At 39.4% G+C, this 20605-nt stretch overlaps 1 protein-coding gene across 2 annotated transcripts in view; it reads right to left on the bottom strand.

The window, feature by feature from the left end:
* Positions 1–20605, bottom strand: part of zdhhc9 (zinc finger DHHC-type containing 9) — a 54464-nt gene that overhangs the window by 32355 nt on the left and 1504 nt on the right. The window contains 1 exon segment of one of the 2 annotated variants that reach the window (NM_001102692.1): positions 11697–11788. The exons of the other annotated variant lie outside the window; for it this stretch is intronic. The gene's annotated coding sequence lies outside the window, so the exon portion shown is untranslated. 2 annotated transcript variants of the gene reach the window in all.

Here is a 20605-nt window from a genome sequence, read left to right on the forward strand (position 1 = left end):
GCCAAGATCCAAAGAAATTCAGGAACAAATGAGAACAAAAGTAATTGAGATCTATCAGTCTGGTAAAGGTTATAAAGCTATTTCTAAAGCTTTGGGACTCCAGCGAACCACAGTGAGAGCCATTATCCACAAATGGCAAAAACATGGAACAGTGGTGAACCTTCCCAAGAGTGGCCGGCCGACCAAAATTACCCCAAGAGCACAGAGACAACTCATCCGAGAGGCCACAAAAGACCCCAGGACAACATCTAAAGAACTGCAGGCCTCACTTGCCTCAATTAAGGTCAGTGTTCAGGACTCCACCATACGATAGAGACTGGGCAAAAATGGCCTGCATGGCAGATTTCCAAGGCGCAAACCACTTTTAAGCAAAAAGAACATTAAGGCTCGTCTCAATTTTGCTAAAAAAAATCTCAATGATTGCCAAGACTTTTGGGAAAATACCTTGTGGACCGACAAGACAAAAGTTGAACTTTTTGGAAGGTGCGTGTCCCGTTACATCTGGCGTAAAAGTAACACAGCATTTCAGAAAAAGAACATCATACCAACAGTAAAATATGGTGGTGGTAGTGTGATGGTCTGGGGTTGTTTTGCTGCTTCAGGACCTGGAAGGCTTGCTGTGATAGATGGAACCATGAATTCTACTGTCTACCAAAAAATCCTGAAGGAGAATGTCCGGCCATCTGTTAGTCAACTCAAGCTGAAGCGATCTTGGGTGCTGCAGCAGGACAATGACCCAAAACACACCAGCAAATCCACCTCTGAATGGCTGAAGAAAAACAAAATGAAGACTTTGGAGTGGCCTAGTCAAAGTCCTGACCTGAATCCTATTGAGATGTTGTGGCATGATCTTAAAAAGGCGGTTCATGCTAGAAAACCTCGCTGTAAAAGACTTGTTGCAAGTTATCGCAAACGGTTGATTGCAGTTATTGCTGCTAAGGGTGGCCCAACCAGTTATTAGGTTCAGGGGGCAATTACTTTTTCACACAGGGCCATGTAGGTTTGGATTTTTTTTCTCCCTAAATAATAAAAACCCTCATTTAAAAACTGCATTTTGTGTTTACTTGTGTTATCTTTGACTAATAGTTAAATGTGTTTGATGATCAGAAACATTTTGTGTGACAAACATGCAAAAGAATAAGAAATCAGGAAGGGGGCAAATAGTTTTTCACACCACTGTATATGTACTAAAGCAAGCACTCCACTATTTTTCCAGATAAGGCCACTGAAAGTTATTTTATGAGAGTGTTTGGATGATTCCAATTACTGCTCCCCCATACTCATAAGCATAAACACATATGCAGAAAGGTAAGGACTGCTCTGTTCAATATATTGTCCAGTAGATCAGAAAGCAAAATGCAATACATCCTTTGGTATATATTCCACAAAAACAAAAAATCACTTTATTTCATATGCCAGAACTGAACAAATACTGCCACAACATCAGATTCATAGGTCAGTAAAACCATGTGCTCAGGAACACAAACGCTGCAATGACTTTTATTTGTCTCTATTCAGGATGTACTTCAGTTGTTTTCCTTATTGGACTTGAATCAAGGTTCACACGTATTTCAAGGTGAAGTGAAACATGAGACACGCGAGTTCTTGGTTTAGATAGCTTTTGCAAAATGTGCTTAGTGGCTAGTCATGTTGCTGTGGCGCCAGGTTCTCAAGCTCAATTTATAGGATCAGCATTACTACTCATATATACATGTATATGTTATCATTCATGCCATCACAACACCCTGCCCTGTAACTGCACCTGGCATTTCTGAAGTAGGGTTTTCACCCCTCAGAAACATTATTTATAGAAGAATAATAGTGGACAACCCACCCTTAAACTTCTCAGTATGTTAAGCCGTACTACTGTCAAGTGGAGAATAGGACTCAATAACTTAACATCTAAGCCCTAACGATACACAATCTCAGAGCGAGTGTTTGTGTGACATGTGTACTGTAGTAATGGGATTACATAATGTTACATTAGTGTTGAGAAAAATGTTACCCTGTTTTTAACCTGTTGTCAGTTGGCAACAATGTGCACTACACACTTGGAAGTCAAATAGGTAATGAACAAAAAAAAGTGGCCAAACATTACACACTTGCCTGCTTAGAATATTTATTACATGGCTAATGAATTTAATCTGGAACATCCAATTAAAGAAAAATGATATCACATCCCAGGACTATCCTGGGGTGGAAAGATAGTTGGGAAGTCTAAAGGTGGTCGGGCCGATTCTAGCTGCTGATATTGGTCCTTTAAACCGATCCAGCAGCTTATTGGGCCATGTGTGGGCAGGAACGACAGGCCTGCCCGACCAACATCTGGCCTGAAATCTGCCAGATCTCGATCAGGCAGGTTTAAAAATTTAGTCGGAAAGGGGGTCCACATTGGACTATACCAGTCGTTCTAATTTGACTGTTTGGCCCCAGGGCCAAATGACTTAATTATCCTGTTATCGCCCACCAGTAGGTGGGGATATGGCCACCTTGAGGCTGATGGCAGAGTAGGAGATTAGTCACTCACAATAAATCTCCTCTACTGTGGGCAACCAATCTTGCTATAAAACTTTTGGGCTACTTCAGGAAACTAAAGCCATGCATATGTTTTGCCACTGGTGATTTACATTATTGCTGGTGGGAAAGCATTTGGAGCAGATTAGTTGCCTGTGATAGAGGAGATTTATTGTTGGCGACTATTCTCCTTATGCACCGTGGCCCTAAAAAAATTAATTTGTTGGTGACACAATGGAAGTGATTTAAGATATAGACTGTAGCTATAGCTTTACATATTAAGTGGTTTGCAATAAGAAATACTGACATGTCAAGAAGACATCCCTCAAGACCATATACAAAACATTAAAGATTGTGGGACACATGGCCAATAATTCTAATCATCATTAACATGTATTTATGAAACACCAACATATTGGCACAACATACACTGATAGACTTTAAAGGAATACTGTAATGGGAATATGTTTTTTCCCCCAAAATACATCAGTTAATAGAGCTTCTCAAGTATAATCCTGCATTAAAATCCATTTTTTTTTTTTTTTTTTTTTTTAAAGTGCAGATTTTTTTTATAATTAATTTTAAATATTCACGTGGGGCTAGCCATGCTCTTCATTTCCCCCAAAAAAAATCCAAGTCCAGCTTGGGACTCCTTCAGTTACATGGGAGTATGAAAAATAATAGGTTATCAGAAAGCAGTTCTAATGTGTAGCGCTGGCTCCTTCTGAAAACTCAGACTCAGGCACAATTAGAAGAGATGATGATATGATCTCCACCCATTTTTCAGACTGTGACTGAACATTACCCATGGTAATAAAAAATTGTAGTCAATGGAAAATGCTTTGCACTAAAACAGGGTGGCAATCGACCTCCTCTAAATAAAAAAAAAAAATGGAGGGTGTCATTTCTCCCACAAACATTCGGAAAGAATATTTGTCTTGTGATGAAAATGATGCCAGTGTGTTGAGTGTATGCCTGCCAGGGAACTTCTACTGTAAACCCCAAAAGGGTAAGCACATATTCTGTGTGAACAGTAAGCTATATCCTTAGAAAAGCTAGAAAAGTTGGCATCTTCACTTTGACTAACAACCAACACACCATTTACCATTAGCCTAAGGTAAAGCCCTCAGGAAATATGTGCTACCCGTGGGCAACAAATCTCCTGCAAATACCTTTGTACTGCAGTCAATTGGAATCACAATTGGTAAAGAAGACTGCCAGTGTACTTGTGTGACAATGACTCTTCTGGTAATTTCATGGGATTCCACTGATAAATCAGGTTTTTTCCAATACATAGATATACAAAGATGTTTCTAGGAGATTTGTTGCCCATAAGTATTGCAGATGCCCTGTGGGTGACAAATTTCCCTGTGTGCCATCACCCTTAATCTGCAGAGACAGGGGGAGAGAGTGAGAAACATGAAAGCAATTCAAGCAAGGTTAGAGCTCCTGGAAAAATACATGTATGCAGGCTGACAATATTCCAAAACAGAAAGAAATACAATGATTTACATCCAGGTTAGACGTTATACAGGTCCTTCTCAAAAAATTAGCATATTGTGATAAAGTTCATTATTTTCTGTAATGTACAGATAAACATTAGACTTTCATATATTTTAGATTCATTACACACAACTGAAGTAGTTCAAGCCTTTTATTGTTTTAATATTGATGATTGTGGCATACAGCTCACGAAAACCCAAAATTCCTATCTCAAAAAATTAGCATATCATGAAAAGGTTCTCTAAACGAGCTATTAACCTAATCATCTGAATCAACTAATTAACTCTAAACACCTGCAAAAGATTCCTGAGGCTTTTAAAAACTCCCAGCCTGGTTCATTACTCAAAACCGCAATCATGGGTAAGACTGCCGACCTGACTGCTGTCCAGAAGGCCATGATTGACTCCCTCAAGCAAGAGGGTAAGACACAGAAAGAAATTTCTGAACGAATAGGCTGTTCCCAGAGTGCTGTATCAAGGCACCTCAGTGGGAAGTCTGTGGGAAGGAAAAAGTGTGGCAGAAAACGCTGCACAACGAGAAGAGGTGACCGGGCCCTGAGGAAGATTGTGGAGAAGGACCGATTCCAGACCTTGGGGGACCTGCGGAAGCAGTGGACTGAGTCTGGAGTAGAAACATCCAGAGCCACAGTGTACAGGCGTGTGCAGGAAATGGGCTACAGGTGCCGCATTCCCCAGGTCAAGCCACTTTTGAACCAGAAACAGCGGCAGAAGCGCCTGACCTGGGCTACAGAGAAGCAGCACTGGACTGTTGCTCAGTGGTCCAAATTACTTTTTTTCGGATGAAAGCAAATTTTGCATGTCATTCGGAAATCAAGGTGCCAGAGTCTGGAGGAAGACTGGGGAGAGGGAAATGCCAAAATGTGCCTGAAGTCCAGTGTCAAGTACCCACAGTCAGTGATGGTCTGGGGTGCCATGTCACCTGCTGGTGTTGGTCCACTGTGTTTTATCAAGGGCAGGGTCAATGCAGCTAGCTATCAGGAGATTTTGGAGCACTTCCATGCTTCCATCTGCTGAAAAGCTTTATGAAGATGAAGATTTCATTTTTCAGCACGACCTGGCACCTGCTCACAGTGCCAAAACCACTGGTAAATGGTTTACTGACCATGGTATTACTGTGCTCAAATGGCCTGCCAACTCTCCTGACCTGAACCCCATAGAGAATCTGTGGTATATTGTGAAGAGAAAGTTGAGAGACACAAGACCCAACACTCTGGATGAGCTTAAGGCCGCTATTGAAGCATCCTGGGCCTCCATAACACCTGAGCAGTGCCACAGGCTGATTGCCTCCATGCCACGCCGCATTGAAGCAGTCATTTCTGCAAAAGGATTCCCGACCAAGTATTGAGTGCATAACTGAACATAATTATTTGAAGGTTGATTTTTTTTCGTATTAGAAACACTTTTCTTTTATTGGTCGGATGAAATATGCTAATTTTTTGAGATGGGAATTTTGGGTTTTCATGAGCTGTATGCCACAATCATCAATATTAAAACAATAAAAGGCTTGAACTACTTCAGTTGTGTGTAATGAATCTAAAATATATGAAAGTCTAATGTTTATCAGTACATTACAGAAAATAATGAACTTTATCACAATATGCTAATTTTTTGAGAAGGACCTGTATATTATAGACAAAGGCTGAGAAAACAGAAAGAGGCACATGCATCAATAGGCGAGATGTGCCCCCCCCCCCCAAAAAAAATCAACTGTAGAATTGTGATTTGAATCATGAAATGAACCATTGCCGTAAACAGGGGAGGAATTACGGGGTATGCAAAGGGAAAAAACATCTTCTCTGTAACAGAATTGAAGCTGGCGAGCTTGCTCAGTAAGAGCAGAAGCAGCTGTTGAGAAATGCTATTTACATCTAGGATATTTTCCAAAAAGCCTAACCAAAAGTTACCACCCAAAGTTCAGAAGCCTCTAAGAGTAAACATCATTGCTTCCTACATGGTTCCCTAAAGCTACAGGCTTGCATCACTAAATATGCACAGCACATTCAGTAAAGGAGGGCATGCATGGGTTGATGCATAATGGTATACAACTGCTTGACTGCAGAATGCATTTATCAAACGACAAAATGGGTGAATCCTGGCCATATGCAAACATAGCCACCTTCCTACTGCTTTCTATGGTGGGAGGCATACAGATTCTTTGGAAAGGAGAATGTCATCAAGTTTCATCAATCCATCACCAACATAGAATGAAGTGAAGGAGAGGCTGAATGACCTTGCCAACCTAAGGTGTTTGGGGAGGAAATGCACCTGCAAGTCAAAGACTAATATGGTTTCCTTTCTATATGTGTAATTAAATGTTGAATAAAATAAATAAATAAAAACTGTACTATAGGCAGTTCAGATAGCATGTATGCAACTTTTTGAATGAGCTCATGCCAAAATGATTTTTCTCTCTAAGCACAACACAGAAACACATACATTGTATGACCAATACAACAATCCTGCAGAACACATACACACTGCATTAAAAGCAAATCCTGAAGACATACCTAACAATGTATCTGAGAAGAGATCACTTCAGCTGCTCTGCAAAAAGATGTGGAAAAATACTGCCATTTAACCTTCCACATTCCAATAATGAGCTGGTATCTGTCAAACACAATCTGATGATCAATAATGCTTTCCCTCAGCACTCTGAATAACCTTAAAACACACTTCTTTTTTACTTCACTGTACACATTACACTATCTGCAGTCTTTGGCAGCTGCTCTACAGCTATCAATCTGTATTGGTATTAATAATGGAATGTTGGTAGTCCCAGTTTAGAAACAGCTGGAAAGGCATGGTTTGCAGGATATTGTACAAGAAAGAAGAAGGTAATTTATCAGTCTGTCCTGAAAAGTCATGAGGGTCATAGCAAAAACAATGCCATTATTAGAGAAGCTGATCTATTGTTGGTGAGTATATCCCTTGTTCTGGCTTGGGTTGAACATTCATCTGTTTTATCATGGAAGAAGCTGATAGAACAAATTACCTGCCCATATGATACAACAGCTCAATGGCAGCAACTTGGGGAAGGGAGGGGTTGGTTTGCCTAAAGGGAAATCAGGATCTTTTAACCAACTACCCTGTTTATAATGTGACAGGGGGAGAAGAAAGAAGAAAAAAAAAATCAATTAGCACTTTAAAATAGCAAAAAATGAGTAAACTTATTTCCCCCCAAGGAGAAATGAACACAATTGAGAGTGAGCTGCAATACTCATTCCCTGTTGGAAGCATCCATAAAAATGTTAAAGCTATGTAACAAGCAAACCAATTAATCTACTGAGACATCAACAGGTTCTTATCTTCCTGTAAAACCATTGCTAACTCATTATCAGAAGAGATCATGTTTTTGCCCAGTTTTGTGTTATATATTTAAACTTTCTAATGACAGACAGTAAAGTTACAGTAGAGGTAGCTGCACTTCAGGAATTACACAAAAGACAGTTTTTGCATTCCTCAGGTATGTCTCTTTGAAAAAGAAAAACCTGACCCCTGAAATGGAACACTATGCTTGAAAACAAATGCAAATCTAACTTTCCAATATACATTAAATTTGAATATTTTAAAGATTTCTCTCTAAATGTAGTTGCAACTATAAGAAATATTTTGTTATTTTTTGTTCTGACTCTTAAAACAGAGTAGAGGTCAGACTTCCTCCAGGTCTGCTATTCAGCTGGCTCCTTCAAAATTGTTTTAGGAATACAGAGACTATAAAAAAATAGATAACTTCTTTCAATAACAATTACATATATCTACACAACCACTGAAAATATGTAATGTATATTGGATAGGTGCTGAGAATTCCATTTTCTTTCACTATGCAGAAGAGTTTTGTGGTAGAGATACCTATTAAAGTTCATAACTTTTAGAACAAACTAAGGATGGTGTTCAATTATTAATTTATTTACAACAATCCATTTACCAAATCATCTCTGGTCTGCCATTTTCTAACCATTAATCATGCAGTTCTTAACAAGATTGTTAGGCGCATTTGTGTTTTTGGTTAATAACCCCTTCTCAATTACATTTCAAAATGTAAATTTCAATTGTTTGTAGAGCTAAGCTGAAGCAGCAAAATGATGCATGTTGTTTAACGAGTCATCAATTATAACACATTACACCATTTAACCTTTGTAATAAGGAAATGTACTCTTACAACTGCTATTAGAAATAGGTTTAGTCTTTCAAGAGGAAAAGCCATTACAGGCAAACCAGTATTTCTCTAAATAACGGGCATGTAACCCCTCAGGCCTGAAATAAAAAGTCACATGGTGCACTGCCACAAGGTGAACACGCTAAAATAAATGAATTATAAGGCCTTCTCTTTGGCAAACTGTACTATGTAACTAACTATACTAGTCAGGCTGTGCTTCAGTAGGAAATTTTGGAGATAAATATCTTGGTGAAATAAATCTGAGAATAATTTTTTCTGGTGAGAAACAAAACAAAAAAAAGAAAAAAGTACATGACACGTTATCCAGAAACCCTTTATCTAAAAAACTCTGAATTACGGGAAGGCTCCATTTTAATCAAATAATTCAAATTTTTAAAAAATATTTCCTTTTTCTTTGTAATAATAAAACATTACAAAAGATATAATTCATCCTTATTAGTGGCAAAGCAATCCTATTGGGTTTATTTAATGTTTAAATTATTTTTAGTAGACTTAAAGGAGAAGGAAAGGCTAATAAAGAGTTAATGTCAAGCTGCAGGCATACCTTCAGTTGTCCCAATAGTGCCCTTAAGTCTCCCCATATTTCACCTGTTCAGATGATCAGAAGCCAAACAGGAAGAAAAAACGCTGAGCTGTGTAAAGAAAGTTCGCATAATGCCTCTCCTGCACCGAGACCAAGTGTACATACTCAGTTAGTAAGACTATGAGGAAGCTTCCTGCTGATTGGCTCAGACCCACATTCCTAAAGGGGGGTGAGTTCTTAGCATTCTTGAGGGAGGGGGGAGAGAGAAGAGAGATGCATGTCTCTGGCAAAGGAATTACAGACACAACAAATCTTTTGACAGAGAAGTCAGTGCAGCATTTCTGTGAGTGCTTATGGCTGTATTTAGATAAACCTTTCTGATAAACCTTACTTAGTTTTTACCTTTCTTTCTCCTTTAAAATATGGTGATCCCAATTACAGACCTCTTACCCACAAAAGCCCAGGTCCTGAGCATTCTGGATAATAGGTCTATTACCCATATAGGTATTATATAAAATTACATATCATAATAATGTAATTATTTTAATGTGATAAATAGGTGCGAAAAAAACAAAAACTTGAATGTAAAACGCTGCCATCTAAAAGCTTGCGAGTATCTACAGAAGTCAATGGAAGTTGTCCTAGGAAAAGGCAAACCATATTTTCAATTCGAGATATTCTAGTTTTCACTTACACCATAAACACAAACATAGTTCTTAACTGTGAGGCCCTTATATCAATTATTTTTGTCTATACTGCAAGGGAGCATGAGACTTCTAGGCATTTTGAATAGAAGGATAAACTAAACCACAATGCATGACAGAAAAGCTCCTGATGAATCCCATGTGACCTAAAATGCATATACAATGTACAAAAGTTGAATTCCTAAAAGGAGCGTGAAGCAAAGGGACTCCAGTGGGGGGGCAGGGGGTGTCTATGTTTGTGCAAGCTATATCCCCAACATCTTTAAGACATTGACTTAAAGTCACCAAAGCAATCCAGTGTAGTTATTTTAAAAACATAATGAAAATGTATTTTACAAAAAATACTACACTAATGTGTGCTCTACTATCTGTCCATGCGCATTGTCCTTTTTTCCCTCGTAAGTGAAATGGTATTTCCAATACTCATAAATGTAAAAAGTTCAATTATTTTTACAATGTATTTGTAAATGCATGTAGATTGTAAGCTCTTGCAGGCAGGGCCCTCTGATCCTATTGTTACTCTGTATACCCTTGCTTGCCTGTTAAACTTTTTAAGATCCCCTTTTGTTTAAATTTATTGTGAAGTGCTGTGTAATTTGCTGGCGATATATAAATAAATGATGATGAAATGTACAGAGAGTAGTATTTGTCTGTCCATTTCTATTGCCTGGTCTGCTAGTTGTGACTTTTGAAACAATATAACAGCCAGCTTTCTCTCAGCCAGAAGTCTCACAACAATTCTCACAACTGCATATTTTGTAATTAAAAGACCTGTGGATTACTTTCTACTGCTATGAACCTGGACCTGCATCCCCTATGAGCACCTGCATCCCCTATGAGCACCTGCACCAAGTGTCTGAAAGTGATATTTGCTAGAATGGTGGATATACGTAGCACTGATTATTAGCCTACTGTCCAAGGAATTAAGGACCATCTTGCTTAGAAAATAGTGCTGTTTATGGGTAAAACCTGTCAACATGAACAAATTGTCTGCAAACACTGGCAATTGCAATACCAAGCCATATTCTGGCTAAATGGCTATTTCTTATAAATGTTGATGTTATATTCTTTTTTTAGTAAATGCTTTAAAGTCAATATTTTGATGACTGAAAGATGTAATGCTGGTTTGCTAAAGCAGACTATTTTTATCTGTATTTTGTACACAAAAATATTCCTTGAAACGGCCGAACCAAATTAGGGTAAAAAAAAATTATGTTCTTGTAAAACTGTACGTTCATATGATACAGTGACACTCTGGATTACCCCCAAATCTACAATATGTTCCCATGAAGAAAATGAGACCTTAGGTTATCACAAATTGCACTAATTGCAAGACCATTACATCCAGCAACACATTACTAGAATGGAAATGAGAAATCAAGGGGAAAATAAAAACACATCAAATACAGGAGGAACTTTGGCTGCAAAATAATTAAGCCAGCCCTGGCAACATACAGTCATGCAGTAAAGTGGGAGAATTCCTACTGAGAAAGAAAAGGCAATAGACCATTTATTAAGTAGCACATTGAAGGCTGGAGCAGATGTTCTGCTGAATATCCGTTGCACACATACTGTATCATTTTACATACAATACTGAGTGTGTGTACATTACATACAGTGTATATGATAAAAAAAAACATACATGCATACACACCCACAAACTATTAATATTATATATATAAATCACACACCATCAAATTCATGTAGAAGAGATCTTAAAAGAAACAAAAAACAATGGTGTCTCTGCTGGGTCACTACACCTCACCTTTCCATTCATGGATGTCACTGTACAGCAGATCCCCCTATGGGTCCCTTTTTACTGCATAGGGATGGATACTCTGCCTGGCCCCAAGCACTCTATTGTTGTACATAAGCCAATAGAGCATCCATAGCATACGGCACATGCAGAGACCCCTCCCTGCTGTACAGCAGGACATATTCAGACACCCCTGAATCCCACCATCCATGGGGAGACATGCCCTCCTCTTTCCCTTGGCATGACGCGGGCCCTCCCACTGCACATGGGTTAAATCACATCTGTACAGAATGGAAGGGGTTCCACTCACTGTAGCTGCCGAGTGATTAGGGACCTATTACAACAAGATCAGGGGTGTCAGAAAGAGAGGATCTCTGCTACTGAAGGATGGTGTAGCGTAGGAAGGCATGCAGCACCCCACCCCAATTCCTTTGTCACATCGCGCAGAAAATCAGCTCTCCCTCATACCCCAGCACTGCAGCCCGGAACACTTCCTTACCCTGTAGCCACATAACGCCCAACACGCCCGCACTCGCGATTTTCTTATCACAGTCCGCAGCCCCGGATCGCTGCTTAAACGTCCCGCAACGCTGTTAATGTCAAGCTCCTTGGCTCCTGCCGGACGGCTAACCCCGACGTCACAAATCTCATCTCGCTAGACTGTGGCGTCACGACTACACCTATATAATCGCAGTGACGCGGCACGTAGCCGCCTTGGGGGAGTGACGGGCAGGGATTGAGTGCTTCAGTTTCATACAATTATAGGATGCTAGTAACATGCGGGGCTCTCTGGTGGGCAGGCTGCGGCGTCCTTTCACAAATTCTCCCAATCCTCTTTGCTCGTAAAAAGAAAAACAGTGCCATGCTTGCTGCCACCATAGCTAAAGCTCCCCAATACTTAGCGTCCACTCCAAGTAAAAAATTCCAATTTGTGCCTGTATGTTACCCAACCACTCAGATTGTAAGCTCTATGGGGCAGGGACCTCCTTCCTGCTGTGTCTCATACCACATGACACACACACACTATATATATGTATGTATATATAACTTTATTTATAAAGCGCCACAAGGGTATGCAGCACTGTACAGTCTTACAGAATACAAAATTACACACAGGGAGGATGAGTGATATAATAAATAAATACAATAAATACATATATATGTGTGTGTGTGTGTGTGTGTGTGTGTGTGTGTGTCTGTGTGTGTATTTATTATATCACTCATCCTCCCTGTGTGTAATTTTGTATTCTGTAAGACTGTACAGTGCTGCATACCCTTGTGGCGCTTTATAAATAAAGTTATATATACATACATACATACATACATACATACATGTGTCCCTTTGCTCACTGGAATGCATAAATGTAGCAGGAAATGGAATATACCAATTTGGCCTTTGCTGGCACTTATCCAGGAAAAATACAACTAATGGCTTCTGGAGCCTTTGCTACGATTATTTAGTCGCAAAGAATTTATTTTATTGTTTGCACTCAACTCCTACTTGTGCTGTGATAAAAGAGAAAAATCATTTTATTTCCATGTTGCCAAAAGTACAGGTATGCTGCCATCAGAGTTGCTTCTCCCAATTTGACAAAAAAGAGTTTTTGTGGAAATTAGGGCCAGGTGAATTTTTTTGTACTCTTGATGGTTTTCACTATTCAGGAACAAAACAAGGGATAACTTAGCAGATGACTGGGTGAAATTGACCAGATGCAATCTTTAATTATATGTTTACTCTGGTCCTAACTTTAGTCTGCAGGCTCCCTATCTGTTGCACAGCAGACATTTTGGGACCCTGAGAGACCGCTGGTAAAGACCAGTGCTGGCAGTGGTTTTGCTGGATTCATAGAGGAGTATGACCATACCAGCTGTTACCCATAAACAGTTATTTTGCATTCTGGTTTAGGGGCAATATTTTTCACAATTTAGGCACAAAGTATGGGCTAATTCTGGAGAATATACTGGGTGAAATGTAATTTTTTTGTTTGTGGCGACATTGGATGGTCCCAGCGTTTTTTGTGCAAACAAGGGTTAGTTATTTTTTTGAAGCGCTGCATAGGTTTTCACACCTGTGATTTGCTATATTGCCAGTGGGAATGCATTTTGGGAAGATATGTTGCCTGAGGTAGCACAGATTTAACCATGGGTGCCAAATTTCCCTGTGTGCCATTAGCCTTAACTGCAGGAGTGAAACCTCCCTTTGTGTCATTAGACTTAGGTGCAACTTATCTGTCCATGTATGGGCCTCCCGACCAATATCTGGCCTAAAATTGGCCAGATCTCGATTGGGCAGGTTTGATTTTCTGTCAGATTTGGGACTGCATTGGCTCATTGATGTGGTCCTTGGTCCAGCAGCACCCATGCCCGCTTTTGGGCCAAACAATTGAATTAGTCCAAACTAGGGCCAAACAAATGTATTAGCCCAATATATCCCACTAAACGAACAAATCCTATTCATTAAGCTCATGTTGAAAAGGGGTGTCTCTAAGCCAGTGATCCCCAACCAGTGGCTTGGGGGCAACATGTTGCTCACCAAACCCATGGATGTTGCTCTCAGTGCCCCCCAAACCAGGTAGTTATTTTTTAATGCCTGAGTTGGTGGCAAGTTTTGGTTGAAGAAAAGCAAGATTTACTACCAAATAAAGCCTCATGTGAGCTGATAGTGTGCATAGAGGCTACCTAATATCCAATCTTAGACCTTATTTGGCCTCCATGAACTTTTATGATGCTTGTGTTGCTCTCCAAGTCTTTTTACATTTTACTGTGGCTCATGAGTAAGAAAGGTTGAAGACCCCTGCTTTAAGCTATACATGGTGAAACTGCAAAAGTTGCCAATAACCTGCTCTGTGAAAGGTCCAAGAGGCATTTCTATTCTTGAATCTTCTTCTGAGAACACCGGTGATTTTGTGTTGTTGTGTTTGTAATGTTTTATATGTGCCCTCTTTTATTAACCCCTCCCATATGACTCATTTGACTTTTTCAGAGCAGCAGCCCATCTCTGAATGTCTCTTTAAAACTGTGTAAAACTCTAAACTATTAGTCTGCCATTTGATATTTTCCATTAGAAGTGGCCACAATAAAATACGTATCCCAACAAATCTCATTATTGGTATTTGTGCAGTTACATAAATATTTCAAGATTATGCCAACCCAAAGTCCAACAAATAGAGCATCAGGAACTGTCTGGTCTAGAACCAGGGCACAGTAATTTACTGGCCACTTCTTCTCCTTGGTGAGCCATAGGATGCCTCAAACTGTGGGGCTGTGGTCAAAATTATTGACTTATTCCTTGTCTGTTTCCCCTGGCTAACATCAACTTTGATCCAGCTGCAGGCAAAAGCCCAATTAAGGATCTATTTAAGCCTGCCTTCTTCAATACCCCGGTCTGGATTGCCAAGCCATCTTGTCCTGTTAAGTATCTTGAGAAACTCTTTCCTGAAGTCCTTGCTTCTGAATCCTGTAAGTCAGTTCCTGCCCTTGTTCCCTATTCTGTTTCCCCAGTTTTGACCTTGGTCTGTTACTTGGAGTATGAATGGTTGCTGCCTGCCCTGACCCTGTGTCTGTATTTGGACATGTTATATTCCCACATGCCCAGACCTTTGCCTGTAACCAAATTTGTTTTTATGCCTTCTCATTTATACAGTTCTGCTGGGCCCTTGTTATTTTCATTATTAAATCTATTGATAAAACCCAGTTCTTGTAAAGCCTCAGTATGTCTAGGACTATTTACTTAGCACATTGGCTCCCGTCTGCTAATTTAGCAGGTAATTTTGACAGTCATACAGCAAAAGCTAGCCATAGATATAGTGGGATCAACACAATAGATCTTATTCTTCTTAGATGATATGGATACATATACTGTACTTCCATATGAACCAAAGTAATTCCAAGGTAGATCAAACCACAAAACATTATGTTGTATTTTAGCTCTTGAGTATCCCTTCATTTGCTTTATTTATTATACTAAGCATCCACATGCATTATACATGTATTGCATTATTAAACTGATGCCTATAATCATTTTGGAGATCAATCACATCATATTGCTGATTTGTACATATTTTTAAGTAAGAACATTTCTGGATAATGTATTCATTAATATGTTTTATTAGGTATTTGGTTCACAGATCTTATTTAAACATTTTTCAATAAACCAGTCCATATTCACAATGAAAAACACAGTTGCAATAAGTAATTATCTTTCCCTTATATTACCTAGGGTCTAATTGGGTGTTTATATATATGAATAAACACAAAGACAAATGGAACATAACTCTTACAGAAGCAAAACACTGCAGTTAGGATTCATGCAGAAATCAATCCTATCTATAAATGCTCTGTAAGTCATGTAGGTTTAAGATATTCTGGAGAATAAGTCTTATTAACTTATTTGCATTTAAAAAGTTTACAGCCAAAATGTTTTTTGCAATTTAAAATATGATAGACACAAATAGACACTGTAGGTCTATTGCTTACATGTGTTTTATAAGCTACAACATAATGGTAGAGATAACAATACTTTACCCAGTCATATAATAATGAAATATGTAAAATACATAATGCTGATATGATATCATGGGATACAAAGTGACTCCACGTGTTTTGTCACCGTGGAGATTAATAGCTGTGGGCAGGTGACAAAAAAAGCTCAGCATTGCTCTTCATTGATTTCAATAGCAATCTCCTGGACTTGTGGAAGCCAGTGTTTCTGAGCAACCTTGGGCTCACCTGTGAATGCATCAACACATTGAACTGAATGGCAAATAATGTTTTGTCTTCCATTTATGATTCTTTTAAATGCACAGCCAACAGGGATGTCATTTACTTTATAGACAAATAATTTTATAATAGTGCCAATCAGCATAATTTGCTGACAAACATGAAATACTGTAAATAACATATCCAATTAGTCTCATTGCTAAGGTACACATTCAAACACGGCAAATTTAGTGTCCCACTTCAGTCAAGACTGATATCCTTCAATTACATATACTGTACATGAACCCAGAGTGACTTTCATTTAACAGATCCTGGAATTCTGTATTAGCTTCTAAAGGACCAGAAATCTCAGACTAAAGATGACAAAGCTGTAAATTGTCAGCCTTCTGGGAACAGGATTCATTCTATGTATCACTCTGCAATTTCAGTGATTTAAAGCCAAATGATGCAGCATAACACACAGAAAGCAAAGAATAATAGGTTGGTGGCTGCCGAAATGAGACATTAAAGACTAAGGCGTATTATTTATGCTTTCTCAGCTGACCCATTTTTTTTCTACTAAGCTCATCAGCTAGTTAGGCTGCAGCCCAGAAGACAATGCTTTTGCCATTTTATTAAAAAGATGAACAATATAGTAAACATATTGATAAAACACGTGCTATTTATGCAAGGCATGCTAAAAACGTGGTGTATATTTACTCCAGGTTTTTACAAGAAAGAATTTGTATCACTTTAAAACCCATCACTAGTCTAAAGTAAAGCCTTGCCTCCCTTAGACCCCTGTTTCTTCTCCATGTCAGATTTTTAACATCTCTCTAGTCATGACTGCTTCAGCAGGAATATGGGACTTATGGGTGCAGTAAACCATGGCTGAAGAAATTGCCTAAGTAATGGATGGGTGGGGGAGGCAATACTTAGGATTCAGAAAAAAAATTGCATGACATAATATTTTTGATTTAACTTGCAAATATACCCCTCCCTTTTTGACATGAGCTCATTTAGTTGTGGTTAAAAGGTGCATAAATGTTATCTAAACTTCCAGAAAAAAATATAAATATATTTTTACACAGACATACCTGATGGTTATCCCTGACTCATGCAAACCATTTCCTAACCACTCTTGGGACTTGATGTCACTCTGCTGCCATCCACAGTGGGTTGTGTGCAGTTTCCTTGGAAAGCAGAGGGACTTCACGGAGTGGTCAGAGAGGGGCCGGAGGGGCACGGACCACCAGTTTTGCTGTATAGTAATCCCCCTTCCCAGCCTGTCCTCTACCTTAAATTTTACTGCCTGGGGGGTTAGGGGTTCCCCTTAGCAAGCACTGTGTGCAAGAAGCTGGACAGTGTTTATGCCTCTTTTTTACAGTCCAACTAAATTATCTAATTTAAAAAAAAGGTTATATTTTACCTTTAAAGGAGAAGAAAAGGTAAAAACTAAGTAAGCTTTATCAAAAAAGGTCTATGTAAATACAGCCATAAGCACTCACAGAAAAGCTGCACTGTGTCCTCTATCAAAACAAACAGGATTTCTTGTCTATTTTTGTAAACACATTCTTAGGGTAGCTGACCTCCTCTTTTACAAAAATCCTTCAATTAGGCACTTTGGTTCTCTCCACCGTTACGAATCTTCTTGCGCATGTGCAGTTGTTGGTGGCAGGAAGTCTGCCTAAACTGCACATGTGCAAGCAGGGTCCATGTTGGAGGCAAGACCCGAAGTGTCTTCAGTTGTTAAAAAGATGTCGACGAGGTACGCTGCTGTACGCTTTTTTAGCTACGGGTTAGCGATAGGGACAGTGTTAAGGGGGCTTTTAGCGCCCAGAGGTATAGTACTCCTTTAAGATAATCTTGTGGAGATGCCCTTAGTGATCAAGATCCCCTTCAGTGGATCCTCCAGGGCAGTGCTGTCCAACTGGCGGCCCGTGGGCCGCATGCGGCCCTCGACCCCCCTCTGTGTGGCCCCCCACCTGTCTGGCTGCTTTGATGGGTTAATTTTGTGTAAGATTTAAATCGGTATCAGTACTGAGATTAACTGGCCCCCTGCATGGTTATCACCTCAGATTTAGGCTGTAATCCCTCTGTATTGTTTAAAAATGTAATCCCCTGTACTGTTCACACCTTTTAATCTCTGCATTGTTCACCCCCTTCAGTGTTCACACCTCAGGCTCAGGCTGTAGTCACCCACATTGTCAACCTCTTCACACCTCAGACATTGTATGCACTGCATGGCCTATGCTGCCTGTGTATAGGCAGCATAGGGTAGGCAGAGTATGGCACATAGGCAGCATTGGGCAAGGAGGGTATGGCACCCACAGGCAGCATAGGACAGGCAGAGTGCTGCCTGTGTGTGACATACTCTGCCTACCCTATGCTGCCTGTGGGAGGTGAACCTGGCAGGGGTTTGTTCTGGGAGTTTGTTAGCAGTTGGAAATAGCTATTAAATGGTCCCTAAGGTGTGTAATTATATGCTGGGGGTTGCTGTGCTATCCACAGGGGAGGAGGAGGCATATGGATTTAAGGGTGTCTCTTAACATGACATAATATAATTCTTTAACATATGAATGATGGTTGATATCCCTGCAGCGACCATTGTGATAAAATGGGTGTGGTTTGAAGTGGGTGCGGTTTAAAATGGGGGAGTGGCCAAAACTGGCTTCCATTAGCAGCCCTCCACCATGTATGTGAGAGAAATTCCGGCCCTTGGCACCTCAGAAGTTGGACAGCACTGCTCCAGGGAATAGATACTAGGTATCTCCTAGCAGAACTCCCTCAGATCTATCAGTCCAAGTTTGAGCCATGCACTGCTCACTGCTAACTACTATTACTATTACAAGTGCTATCCTGTAAATGTCCAATTAGCTTATTAGGGTTGCCCCTGTTCCAAAGACAGAAAGAGGTCTGGGAATTTGACGCATAGTGATCTATGTGCCTGACCACACACCTACCTGATATCCAAGGCGGATTGACGGATTTCCACTTTCTTGGGATTAAAATCTTTGCCGAGGGCAAGATGTTCCCATTTATTAAGGTTAAATATTGTTTTTGCAAGTGAGAAGAACCTAGTTGATTGCTGACATGCATACCTTTTGGAGTGATCTTGTGAGTTACCACCTATATGGGGAAATTCATTGCTCTTACACACCTTGGGTGTATTAATTATCAGGAATTTTAATGACACTCTGGCTTTTAGACTATCTAGGATTGGAATAGAAGTATGGTCATTGGAATTACTACTCTATGTGCGCTCCCTTTCTCTTTTTTTAGATTTGTACTGTATATAGATTGTGGTCAGGAGTAAAGCCTGCGTTTTTAAGGGAGCAGCAGAGATATTTATTCACTTAAAGAGTGGAGTGGCGCAGTACCAACAAGGAATCATTTTCGTTATTGATCTTAGGAAAAGAACATAGTGGTGAACTTAAAAGGTGACCAACCCCTTTAAATTATACTTATTTGTAGATATGTTTTAACAGTGCTAGTAAAATCAGTTACCCTGAGAAAAGTTTGTGAACAGATTATAGCATTGTTATAAGGAGGAAAATATACAGGAGGAGATACAGTCTGCTAGAAAGAGAAGACAGGTGGTGGTTGACTGCAGTTGTAAGGGATGCACTGAAAATATATCATTGTCTCTAAAAGTAGGTTCTTATTTAGGAGCCGATTTCCATTTTGGTATTAGTGTCATCTTTGTGTGGCATTATGATAGCACTCTAGGTTCTGCAGTTATAGTGGAAGCCCAGGTCAATTAGTACATTTGTCCCCTGGTTAGACTTTTTCCAACACTTTATCCTTCTTATCCTATGGTCTAAGGTTTTCTGGTGGGCATCCTAGTCCAAACCTGCTTTAAATACATGTGTTTAACCATCAAATCCTCTCAGGCGCATAACTTTGACATGCTAGGAAAAGAACATAAAGAGAAAGGGAAGGGAGCACACAGAGTAGTAACTCCTATCACCAGATGGAGGAAAATATACAGGAGGAGATACAGTATTAAACCTTGATCTGCCATGAATAAACTCCCTTTATTTTTTCACTGTAAATTAGTACCTAATGCATGCAGTCTCATGGCTTTCAGCAGACATTACAAAACACACAGCTTTACAGGTAAATTTCATGGAACTATGTTAAATGTATCAAAATGAATTCAACCATGACTAATTCCTTCTACTTCAAGATTCCAGATAACAGACTACAATGAAATGCATTTCTTAGTAAATATTTAGGAGTTCACAGGCCAGTGACATTCCTGAGGAATATTACAGTGATAGATGGTTTCCGCTAACCTGATCACTACTGCGATTCTGCATCTGCCAAGTGACATTAAGCAGCTGTTTCACCCAAGAGTCTTTCAATTGCCATTTATACAGGAAACATGCTTCAAAAAGCATCTGCCATAAGGCTATAAATAATTATAGAGCACACCTCATTTATTCATGCCAGAATATATTCATATTTCATTTATGAATGCATTTAGTGCACAGACATCTATGCATTGGTTCCTTGCATAGTGCATGTAAACTAGTATATAAAGTTTGGGTGTATGCTATACATACAGCTTAAAAAGCCCGTTCAAACAATGGCTTATAAACTTTGGCCAGCAAGTGTTACTAAACACCCAAATATGTTCTCATACACATGTATGCATAGAAGTTTATATAAGAACAAATACTTTTTAAAAAGATTGATGGAATGAGA

This window comes from Xenopus tropicalis, chromosome 8 (genome assembly GCF_000004195.4).
Source record: "Xenopus tropicalis strain Nigerian chromosome 8, UCB_Xtro_10.0, whole genome shotgun sequence".
NCBI classification, from domain to species: domain Eukaryota; kingdom Metazoa; phylum Chordata; class Amphibia; order Anura; family Pipidae; genus Xenopus; species Xenopus tropicalis.